The sequence below is a fragment of the Anser anser genome, assembly GCF_964211835.1.
Source record: "Anser anser genome assembly, chromosome: W".
NCBI lineage: Eukaryota > Metazoa > Chordata > Aves > Anseriformes > Anatidae > Anser > Anser anser.
In genome coordinates, this window is record NC_139731.1 from 6,767,528 (window position 1) to 6,778,026 (window position 10,499).

The 10,499-nt window shown below is 44.4% G+C and overlaps 1 long non-coding RNA gene across 1 annotated transcript; it reads right to left on the reverse strand.

Moving 5' to 3' along the window:
• Positions 1 to 4,364: 4,364 nt before the first annotated feature.
• Positions 4,365 to 10,243, reverse strand: LOC310888795. The gene is made up of 3 exons (XR_014576167.1): positions 10,183 to 10,243; positions 9,623 to 9,709; positions 4,365 to 4,915 (listed from the first exon to the last, which is right to left on the reverse strand). It is a non-coding gene; the product is annotated as an uncharacterized lncRNA (long non-coding RNA).
• Between the last annotated feature and the right edge of the window lie 256 nt (positions 10,244 to 10,499).

Consider the following 10,499-nt stretch of genomic DNA (forward strand, 5'->3'; position numbering starts at 1 on the left):
CCTTGGCTTGGTGTAAGCACTGCTCTGCAACAATTAAAACATCAGCATGTTATCTGCGCTCTTCTCATCCTAATCCAAAACATAGCACTCTACCAGCTACTAGGAGGAAAATTAACTCTATCCTAGCTGAAACCAGGACATTCTCACAAGTCTCACCTCAGTCTGGGATGACAGGAACCTCACAAAGTTAAACAAGGAGAAGTGCAAAGTCCTGTATCTGGGGAGGAACAGCCCCAGGCTCCAGTACGTGCTGGGTGCCACCCAGCTGTAAAGCAGCTTTACAGAAAAGGACCTGGGGGGGTCCTGGTGGGCACCAAGCTATTTTCAGTTGTGCCCAGTGACAGGAACAAGTGTAAGTGAGCACAAACTGGTGCACAAGAGGTTCCATCTGACTATCAGGAAACTTATTTATTGTGTGGGTGACAGTGCACTGGAACAGGGTGCCCAGAGGGGTTGTGGAGTCTCCCTCCTTGGAGATCTTCAAAAGCTGCCTGGACATGGTCCTGGGCAACCTGCACTAAGTGTCCCTGTTTGAGCAGGGGGATTGGACCAGATGGCCTCCAGCAGTCCCTTTCAACATCAACCATTCTGTGATTCTGTAATCCCCAGAGCCTTTTCAGCAGAGCTGCTCTCCAGATTGTCGTTTCTAGAGTGTGTGAAAGATAACTTCCTGACACAGCTGGTGAGTGAACCAACTAGGGATGGTGCCCTGCTTAACCTTTTGCTTGCAAATAGAGAAGGACTTGTGGGTGACGTGAAGGTTGGAGGCTGTCTTGGGGACAGCGATCATGAATGAATAGAGTTTTCGATTACTGGAGAAGTGAGGAAGGGCGTTAGCAGAAATGTCACCTTGGACTTCTGGAGGATAGACTTTGGCCTATTTAGGAGACTGGTTGTCGGATTCCCTTGGAAGGAAGTCCAGAAAGGCTGGACACTCTTCAAGAAAGAAATCCTAAAGGCACAGGAGCAGGCCTTGCCCACATGCTGAAAGACGAGCTGGCGAGGAAGAAGACTGGCCTGGCTGAACAGAGAGCTGTGGGTAGAGCTCAGGAAGAAAAAGAGGGTTTATGACCTTTGGAAGAAGGGGTGGGCTGCTCAGGAGGACTATAAAGATGTTGTGAGGCTCTGCAGGGAGAAAATTAGAAGAACCAAAGCCCAACTGGAGCTCAATCTCCCAATTGCTGTTAAAGACCATAAAAAATATATAAATATTATAAATACATAAATATTATAATTATATACAATATACAATAATATTATAAATATTATAAATACATAAACAAGAAAAGGAGGACTCAGGAGAATCTCCATTCTTTATCGGATGGAGGGGGGGAACATAGTGACAAGAGATGAGGAAAAGGCTGAGGTACTTAATGCCTTCTTTGCCTCAGTCTTTAGCAGCAAGACCCATTGTTCTCCAGGTACTCAGCCCCCTGAGCTGGTAGCAGGGAGCAGAATGAAGCCCTCATAATCCACAAGGAAATGGTTAGTGACCTGCTATTCCACTTAGATGTACACAAGTCTATGGGGCCAGATAGGATCTGCCCAAGGGTAGCTGGTGGAAGTGCTCTCCAAGCTGCTTTCCATCATTTATCAGCAGTTCTGGCTATCAGGGGAGATCCCAGTTGACTGGCAGTTAGCAAATGTGATGCCTATCTACGCGAAGGGGTGTAAGGAAGATCTGGGAAACTACAGGCCTGTCAGTCGGACCTCGGTGCTGGGGAAGCTCTTGGAGCAGACTATCTTGAGTGCCATCATGCAGCACTTACAGGACAACCAGGTGATCACACACAGTTAGCATGGTTTTATCAAAGGCAAGTCCTGCTTGATGAACCTGATCTCCTTCTACGACAAGGTGACATGCTCATTGGAGAGGGAAAGGCCATGGATGTGGTCTACCTAGACTTCAGTAAGGCTTTTGGCACTGTAACAGACAACTGTTCCTGGATTCCAACATCCCCGAATAATTACAGCCAAGGAAAACAAATAGATGTTACATTTTAAACTTAGGATTTGAAGCAAGAAAAGAATTTCTGCCCAAACCCTCCAACATGAAATGATGGTGTGCAATTTTAGAGTCTGTTTTAATTTTATAGCCATTCTTGCCAAGTACTTAATTTAATAAGTACTCTTCTCCCAAGCACCAAGTGATAAGACGAGGGGAAATGGCCTCAAGTTGCACCAGGGGAGGTTTAGGTTGGATATTAGGAGAAATTTCTTTACTGAAAGGGTTGTGTGTCATTGAGAAAGGCTGCCCGGGGAAGCGGTTGTCTCACCATCCCTGGAGGTCTTCAAGGAACTTGTAGATGTAGAACTTAGTAGAATGATGTCCTGGTTTCAGTTAGGACAGAGTTAATTTTCCTCCTAGTAGCTGGTAGGGTGCTATGTGTTGGATTAGGATGAGAAGAGCGCAGATAACATGCTGATGTTTTAATTGTTGCAGAGCAGTGCTTACACCAAGCCAAGGACTTTTCAGCTTCTCGCTCTGTCCTGCCAGCGAGCAGGCTAGGGGTGCAGCAGGAGCTGGGAGGGGACAGATCCAGGACAGCTGACCCAAAGTGGCCAAAGGGGTATTCCATACCATCTGACGTCATGCTAAACAATATATAGGGGTGGCTAGCCGGGGTGGGGGGGCCGGCTGCTCGGGGATAGGCTGGGCATCGGTCAGCGGGTGGTGAGCAATTGCATTGTGCATCACTTGTTTCGTACACATTATTATTAGTAATACTATTATCATTATTATTAGTAGTAGTAGTGCTATTATTATTGTTATTATTATTTTCCTGTCTTAATAAACTGTCTTTATCTCAACCCACAGGCTTGACATTCCCGTTTCTCTCCCCCGTCCCGGAGAGGGAGGGGGGAGGGTGAGCGAATGGCTGTGTGGTGTTTAGCTGCCAGCCGGCTTAAACCACAACAAATGGTTTAGTGGTGGACTTGTCAGTACTACGTTAAAGGTTGGGATAGATGATCTTTTCCAACCTGAATGATTCTAAAGGTTGGGCTAGATGTTCTTTTCCAACCTGAATGATTCTATGATTCTGTGATTCTATTTCCCAGCCTGGCTTGCTGCCAGGGTTTCTTCCTTCTTAGGCGCAGGACTTGTCCTTCTTTCTTGGTATATGAATTAAGTTTAGCGGGCTTCCAGCCCACCAGAGAGAGCACACCACTCTGAAAGCCCACCAGCTGTCTCACCAGCCCACTATTCTATATGTCTCTCTACTATGCCTATAGCTTTCTCTTGGCTGCTCTGCACTTAAAGCTTCTGTATGCTCTGTAGCTTTCATTCACTGTGCTGCATTACTTCCTGGGAGCATTTGGAGAGTGGATTGTCAGCCTCACATGTAGATGCTGTTTTGGCAGGAACAGAATACAGACCTGTGAGCCATCTTAGTTGACTGGTTAAAGTCAAGGCTGAGTTGGAGTAGCTGCTGAAGGGAAAATGGGAAGTAGTCAGTCCAAAATTCCTCCTTGTTCCCCCTTGGGATGCATCCTTAAAAATTGGTCTAAGTTTGGTGATGACACCATGATGAAGGGTAAAATGAGGCAATATTGTGATCAATGGTGGCCTCAATACAAATTGGATGATGGGGAACAATGGCCAGAGAATGGATCCCTGAATTCCCTTAAGGGAACAATAAACCCCTGACAATTTATCCAGATTTAGAACCTGAAGACGTTCAGTTACTGGTACTCTCGGCACCACCACCCTTACCTCTGGAGCTTCAGCAGAGATGTCAGAGGCCCCTTCTGGGCACCAAGATAATTCCAACTTTAGCCCTCTATCACATCATACCCGATGACAGATAGCACCAGTCATCCAGGCTCAGCTAAGACAGGCGGTGGGACCAGAGGGAGACCCTGTTTTTGTTCGCATTCCGTTTACCACATCAGAGCTGTTAAATCGGAAATAGTCTGTTGGGCCCTACAGGGATAATCTGGCAGCAATGCATCAGCTGTTAGAAACCATTATGATTACCCATAACCCCAACTGGGGAGATATGCAAGCTTTATTAAACACCTTTCTGACTACAGAAGAAAGGAGAATTGTTCTGGAAAAAGCTCAGGTAGAGGCAGGGCAAAGGTACCTGTGGGAAGAGGTGGAGGAATTAGTACCAATTAGGAAGGATCTTGAGTGGGACCCAAATACCAATATGTGTCAACAATTGGTAAAACAATATTGACAATTAATCCTTTATGGGATTCAATACGGGGTACTAAAACAAACAAACAAACAAACTTTCTAAACTATATGAGGTCTGCCAGGACCCAGATGAGAGCCCGTCTCCTTTTTTTGAAGCCTCTGTGAAACAGACAGATCTGGACCCAGAGGATGAGGCAAATAAGAAAAAGTTTAACACGCTATTTATTGGGCAATCAGTTCCAGATATTAGGAAGAAATTACAGAAGGCAGATGGGGTCAGAGGAACGTCAATCTCTCAATTAATAGAAATTGCATACAAAGTTTAAAAGTGTGGAAGGAAAGAAAAGAAAAGGAAAAGATGAAATTACAAGTGTCACTTTTGGCAGTGGCTATAACAGACAGGCAAGGAGGTTGTGGAAGAGGTAGGGGTAGGAATAGAGGCGAAAGAAGGGGATTTTCAGGAAGACAAGGGCAAGCACAGACGAGGAATGGAAAGACCTGTTCGCTTGGGCCCCAACCACTGTGTTATGTGCAAAGAAGAGGGGCATTGACAGAAAGAATATCCATTAAGGGAAAAAAGGAAAGTGGAAAGTGGAGAAGGAGAGCATGCTTTGATTATGTTGGAGTATTCAGACGATTGACGAGGACCAGGGGATGAAATTCTGATTTCCCCAGCAGTTCCTCTCGTTCCAGTAATGCAGGAGGGATAAACAATTGATTTCCTTTTAGATAGTAGTGCAACTCATTTGATGGTCACGAACTGCAGAGGACCTTTAAGCAAAATAAAGATCCCAATTGTAGGGGCTACAGGAAAACAAACCCTGAGACTCTTCTTACAACCTATGGATTGTGAAATTGGAGCGAAAGTATTGACACACCAATTTATAGAAATTGCCTGAATGTCCTCTCCCCTTGTTGGGAATGGATGCAAAATGCAGGCACAAAGTAACCTTCTCTACAAATGAAATAAAAGTTAAAATTCCACCTGAAAACATATGGAAGGCCCAAATTTGTTTATTAATGGAGCCCAGGACTGAGGAATGCCAACAAGTCCCTGAGGAAGTATTGAACGCAGTAACCCCTTTCGTATGGGCAGGGAAACAGCTGGGGAAAGCAAATAATGTGCTCCCAGTCCAGACGGAGTTAATACCAGGAGCAACACCTATACGGGTACCGCAATAACAAATTAGCTTCACAGTGAGAAAGGGGCTGGAGCCATTAATAGACAAGTTCCTGTTTTACGGGTTGATCCGTGAATGCCAATCTAGTTTTAACACCCCAGTACTACCGATAAAGAAACCAAATAGCAGCAGTGAGTGGTTTGTACAAGATTTGCAAGCCAGAAACAAGATAACTGAAGATATACACCTGGTGGTACCAAACCCATACACCCTCCTAACAACATTATCTGAAAAGGATTCCTACTTTACAGTATTGGACCTTAAATACTCCTTCTTTTGTGTACCCTTGGAGCCTGATAGTCAGACTATATTCACTTTTGAGTGTGAAAATCCCACGACAGGAAAAAAAGACTCAAGTGTGCTAGACAGTACTACTGCAGGGATTCAAGAATAGTCCCACGTTATTTGGGACTGTCTTGGCTGCAGACTTAACTGGCAGAGTTTAAATGAAAGAATCATGCTGCAATATGTTGACGACTTGCTGTTAGGAGCCCCAGCTAAAGAAATATGTGTACAACTGACTATCAGTCTGTTAAATTACCTGGGAACAGCTTGATACCGACTATCCCAGAAGAAGGCCCAAGTGGCTCAGCAGAAAGTGCGGTACTTAGGGTTTGAAATCTTCCAAGGACAGCGAGCATTGGGACCCGAGTGAAAATTAGCAATATGCCGAATTGCTGTCCCCAAAATGAAAAAGCAACTATTGGGGATTCCTAGAGATGGCAGGTTTTTGTCAAATTTGGATCCCCAATTTTGGACCAATGTCAAAGTCTCTGTATGAGGCGACAAAGGGGCCAGAAAATGTGTTGGAGCAGACTGCCAAGTGCTGTAAGGGATTTGATGATATAAAGAAAGCCCTAATGTTTGCCCTGGCCAAACATGGAGAAACCTTTCCAATTGTTTGTTCACAAATGAAGGGGGGTGGGAGTCGGGGTAATGACACATATGTTAGGAAGCTGGAAGAGACCAGTGGCTTACTTTTCCAAGCAACTGGATGAAACAAGTAAGGGGTGGCTGTCCTGCTTGAAGGCAGTGGCAGCAGCTGCACTCCTGGCCCAAGAGGCTAGGAAATTGACTCTGGGACAACCCTTAATGGTATTTGTACCTCATGCAGTACTAGCCATAATGGAAGCCAAAGGAAACCACTGGCTATCCCCAAGTCGAATAGCCAAATACCAAGCTGTACTAATGGACCAAGGGGTGGTAAGGCTGTCTGTGGTCAACAGCCTGAACCCAGCTACGCTCCTTCCAGTTGAAGAAATGGAGGAAATCCAACATGACTGCATTAGCATCATCGAGCATACTTACCCTAGCCAAGCTGATCTGAAAGATGAGCCAGTTGCTAATGCAGACCTCAAGTATTTTATGCACAGTAGTAGTTTCATGGAAAACAGATAATGTAAATTCGGAATTAGCAGAAGGGAAAACCCTCAATGTCTATACAGATTCCAAATATGCTTTTGGAGTTCTACACGCCCACGGAGCCATCTGGAGGGAGTAGGGACTATTAACAACAGATGGAGGACCAATTAAGCATGGTCCAGAAATTTTGTAGTTGCACAGAGGCCAAAAGCCATATTTGTAATGCACTGTAAGGCCCACCAAAAGGGTGATCGAGATGTAGCAAAAGGAAGTAGAAGAGCCGACCTAACAGTAAAAAAGACAGGCAGAAAAGAACCAGAGGACCTTCAAGGGATGTTAGTCCCCCATGCAAAGATTTCACTCAACCCACCAGAGCATACCACTAAAGAAGTCCAAATTGCAGAAAGGTTAAAATGTACAAAGTGAAAAGACAGATGGTGGGAGACCCCTAATGGACAAATACTGATAACAAGAGCTATGATTGCACAGTTAATGAAGGATTTGCATGAAGGAACACACCTTGACGCTGACGTCATAGTAGGTAGCCTGAAGCACTTTGCAATAGAGCTGAAAATGCAGACCATAGCAGACCAAATAGTGCAAAAGTGTCCTGTGTGCTGTGCAAACAATACCAAGATGCAGCCAAGATCACTGCCAGGAGAGATGAAAAAAGGGATGAAACCAGGGGAGTATTGGCAAGTGGACTTTTCCAAATTGACTAGATAAGGACCTTATCGATACCTCCTAGCAAGAGTGGATACTTTCACTGGATGGCCAGAGGCTTTCCCATGCCGAACTAATAAAGCCTGGGAAGTTGTAAAAGCTTTACTAAAAGAGGTGATCCCCTCATTTTGGAATACCATTGGTACCAAAGTGATAACAATGAAGAGGAAGATGACCATCACCTGAATTAAACAGTAAACAGGCAATTACAAAGTCTCTTTGTAATTACAAAGCCCTTTATGGCATATATCCTTGTGGCAACACTAGGGAATGGATGCTTCCAATGGAAATAAGCTTTTTTGATTGATGCTCATTCTCACAGACACTGAGGTTGTATATGTAAGCACTGGCAAGAGCATTCTTTTAGAATCTGCTCCTCACTGTCACTAGAAGGCATTAAATTCACTTGAAAAAAATAAGAAAAAAAAATAGAAAAGTCTTCTATAAATGCTGATTTGCAAGGAAAACACTGGGTTCTATCGTGCAAAGATAAGGCCAGTTCTTCTACTTCGATGAAATATTTTATGGTATTAACAAACAAGCCAAACAGGACCATTGGCTATAGACTCATATCAAAGCCTTTTATATGGTCCCTCACCACATTCTTCTCTCTAAATTGGAGAGGTATGGATTTGAAGGATGGACCGTTAGGTGGATAAAGAATTGGTTGGCTGGCCAAAGGGTTGTGGTCAACGGTTCTATGTCTGGGTGGAGGCCGGTCACAAATGGTATCCCTCAGGGGTCAGTCTTGGGACCAGTGCTCTTCAACATCTTTATCAATGACATAGACGGTGGAATTGATTGCACCCTCAGCAAGTTTGCAGATGACACCAAGCTGAGCGGTGCAGTTGATACAATAGAGGGAAGGGATGCCATCCAGAGGGACCTGGACAGGCTGGAGAAGGGGGCCCATGAGAACCTAATGAGGTTCAACAAGGCCAAGTGCAAGGTGTTGCACTTGGGCTGGGGCAATCCCAGGTATTTATATAGACTGGGAGAAGAAGAACTTGAGAGCAGCCCTGTGGAGAAGGACTTGGGGGTCCTGATGGACGAGAAGCTGGACATGAGCCAGCAGTGCGTGCTTGCAGCCCAGAAGGCCAACTATGTCCTGGGCTGTGTTAAAAAAGGGGTGTCCAGCAGGGAGAGGGAGGTGATTGTCCCCCTCTACTCTGCTCTTGTGAGACCCCACCTGGAATGCTGCATGCAGGCCTGGGGCCCCCAGCACGAGAAGGATGTGGAGCTCTTGGAAACGGTCCAGAGGAGGGCCACTAAGATGATCAGAGGGCTGGAGCACCTCTCCTATGAAGAAAGGTTGAGGGAACTGGGCTTTTTTAGCTTGGAGAAGAGAAGGCTCCGGGGAGACCTCATTGCGGCCTTCCAGTACTTCAAGGGAGCGTATAAACAGGAAGGGGAATGCCTGTTTATGTGTGTTGATAGTGATAAGACAAGGGGGAATGGTTTTAAACTAAGACGGGAGATTTATGTTAGATATTAGGAGGAAGTTTTTCACTCAGAGGGTGGTGAGGCACTAGAACAGGTTGCCCAGAGAGCTTGTGGATGCCCCATCCCCGGAGGCATTCAAGGCCAAGCTGGATGCAGCTCTGGGCAGCCTGCTCTAGCGGTTGGCAACCCTGCCCATAGCAGGGGGGTTGAAACTAGATGATCTTTAAGGTCCTTTTCAAACCAGGCCATTCTATAACTCCAAGCCTGTCAAGATGTGCTCACATTTTACCTCCTAGAAAAATCACAAGATAAAAAAGTTCCTTACGTCCTCAGACTCAAAGATGTGGCAAATCATTCTGCATTGCCTTTTTCCATCTTGGAAGGGGTGAGATGCTTCCACATTGTCCCAGGAATTTGATCACGGCATTTGTTTACGAGCCATCAGAACAACTATATTCCCTATATCTACAATGTAAGAAATGGTCCTCAGAGGATGATCCATCATAGTTTCCTGGAGGACAGTAAAAAAATGGTATCAGGGGCTGTTTTACGCAAATTCTTATTGCACTTCTGCTATTTTACAAAGAGATTAATGACAGTGACATGGTTCTTGAGCATAGTTTTCTGACCAGGAAGTCTTGGAAGGAACTATAAGAGCCAGCACTCCCTGAATGTCAAATTTTGGCAGGTAGGTGAAGGTCTATCTGAAAGGAATATTATTAGAACACTGACAAAGTCTGACCTGGCAAAGGTGCTTCTTTGTCCATACCTGTGTGTCTGCATTCAAAACTTTTGTTCTCTGTGTAGAAATGAAGAGGTCCACTTCAGTCATGGGTTGAGGTTCACCTTCTGTAGCCTGCAAATAAATGGAATAGAGTCAATAACATTAGGCAACATCCTTAATAATCATATTAGATCATAAACAATACACAGTCACCAGAACAGCAATGCAAACCTAAGTATTAGATTGAAGAAGCTAAACACAAAGACGTGGAAACCCTGTATTAAATATGAAAGGGGTTTACATGTCATTTGTACAATTTTTAATCCCATAAAAAACACCTTGACCTCCCTGAACTTCTGTATGGGCTTAGCAACAGTGACTGCTCAGAATAATGGAAAAATGTGTACCACGGGTGCAGTTTTAAATAACTTATAGTGCACTTCTGGTAAGAGTGTCTTCACAGTCAGACAACATAGCATTAAAGCACAAATTCACTCCAAAAGCTGTACTCCAAATCCAAACTGTACCCCAAATCCAAGCTGTATCCCAAGCCAAACAAAAAAAAAAACAGGCATAACATCAAGATGATGGAGGTTGTATTGCACCTTCTTCTGTGATTTTGTGATTCTGTGATTCCTCCTGCCTTTGGCTAATTTCTGGGCCATCTGCTTAGCATGTAAAAAACAGAGATGGAAGAATGGTTAGAGAAGAACTTGCAGAGGCTCTTAAGTCAAACAGGAATGTATATGGTAATGCCAGGGCTCCATCTATTAGTTGTTCTAGATTACAATCTGCTTAGATTCTTTTCCTCCTTTTCTTTTATGTTTAAGAAAAAGAAATCATGTTTAACCATTTAAAAAAAGAAAAAGAAAAAAAAAGAAGACACATCTGTACCAGGAGAAAATATTAAAAGACTTTTTCC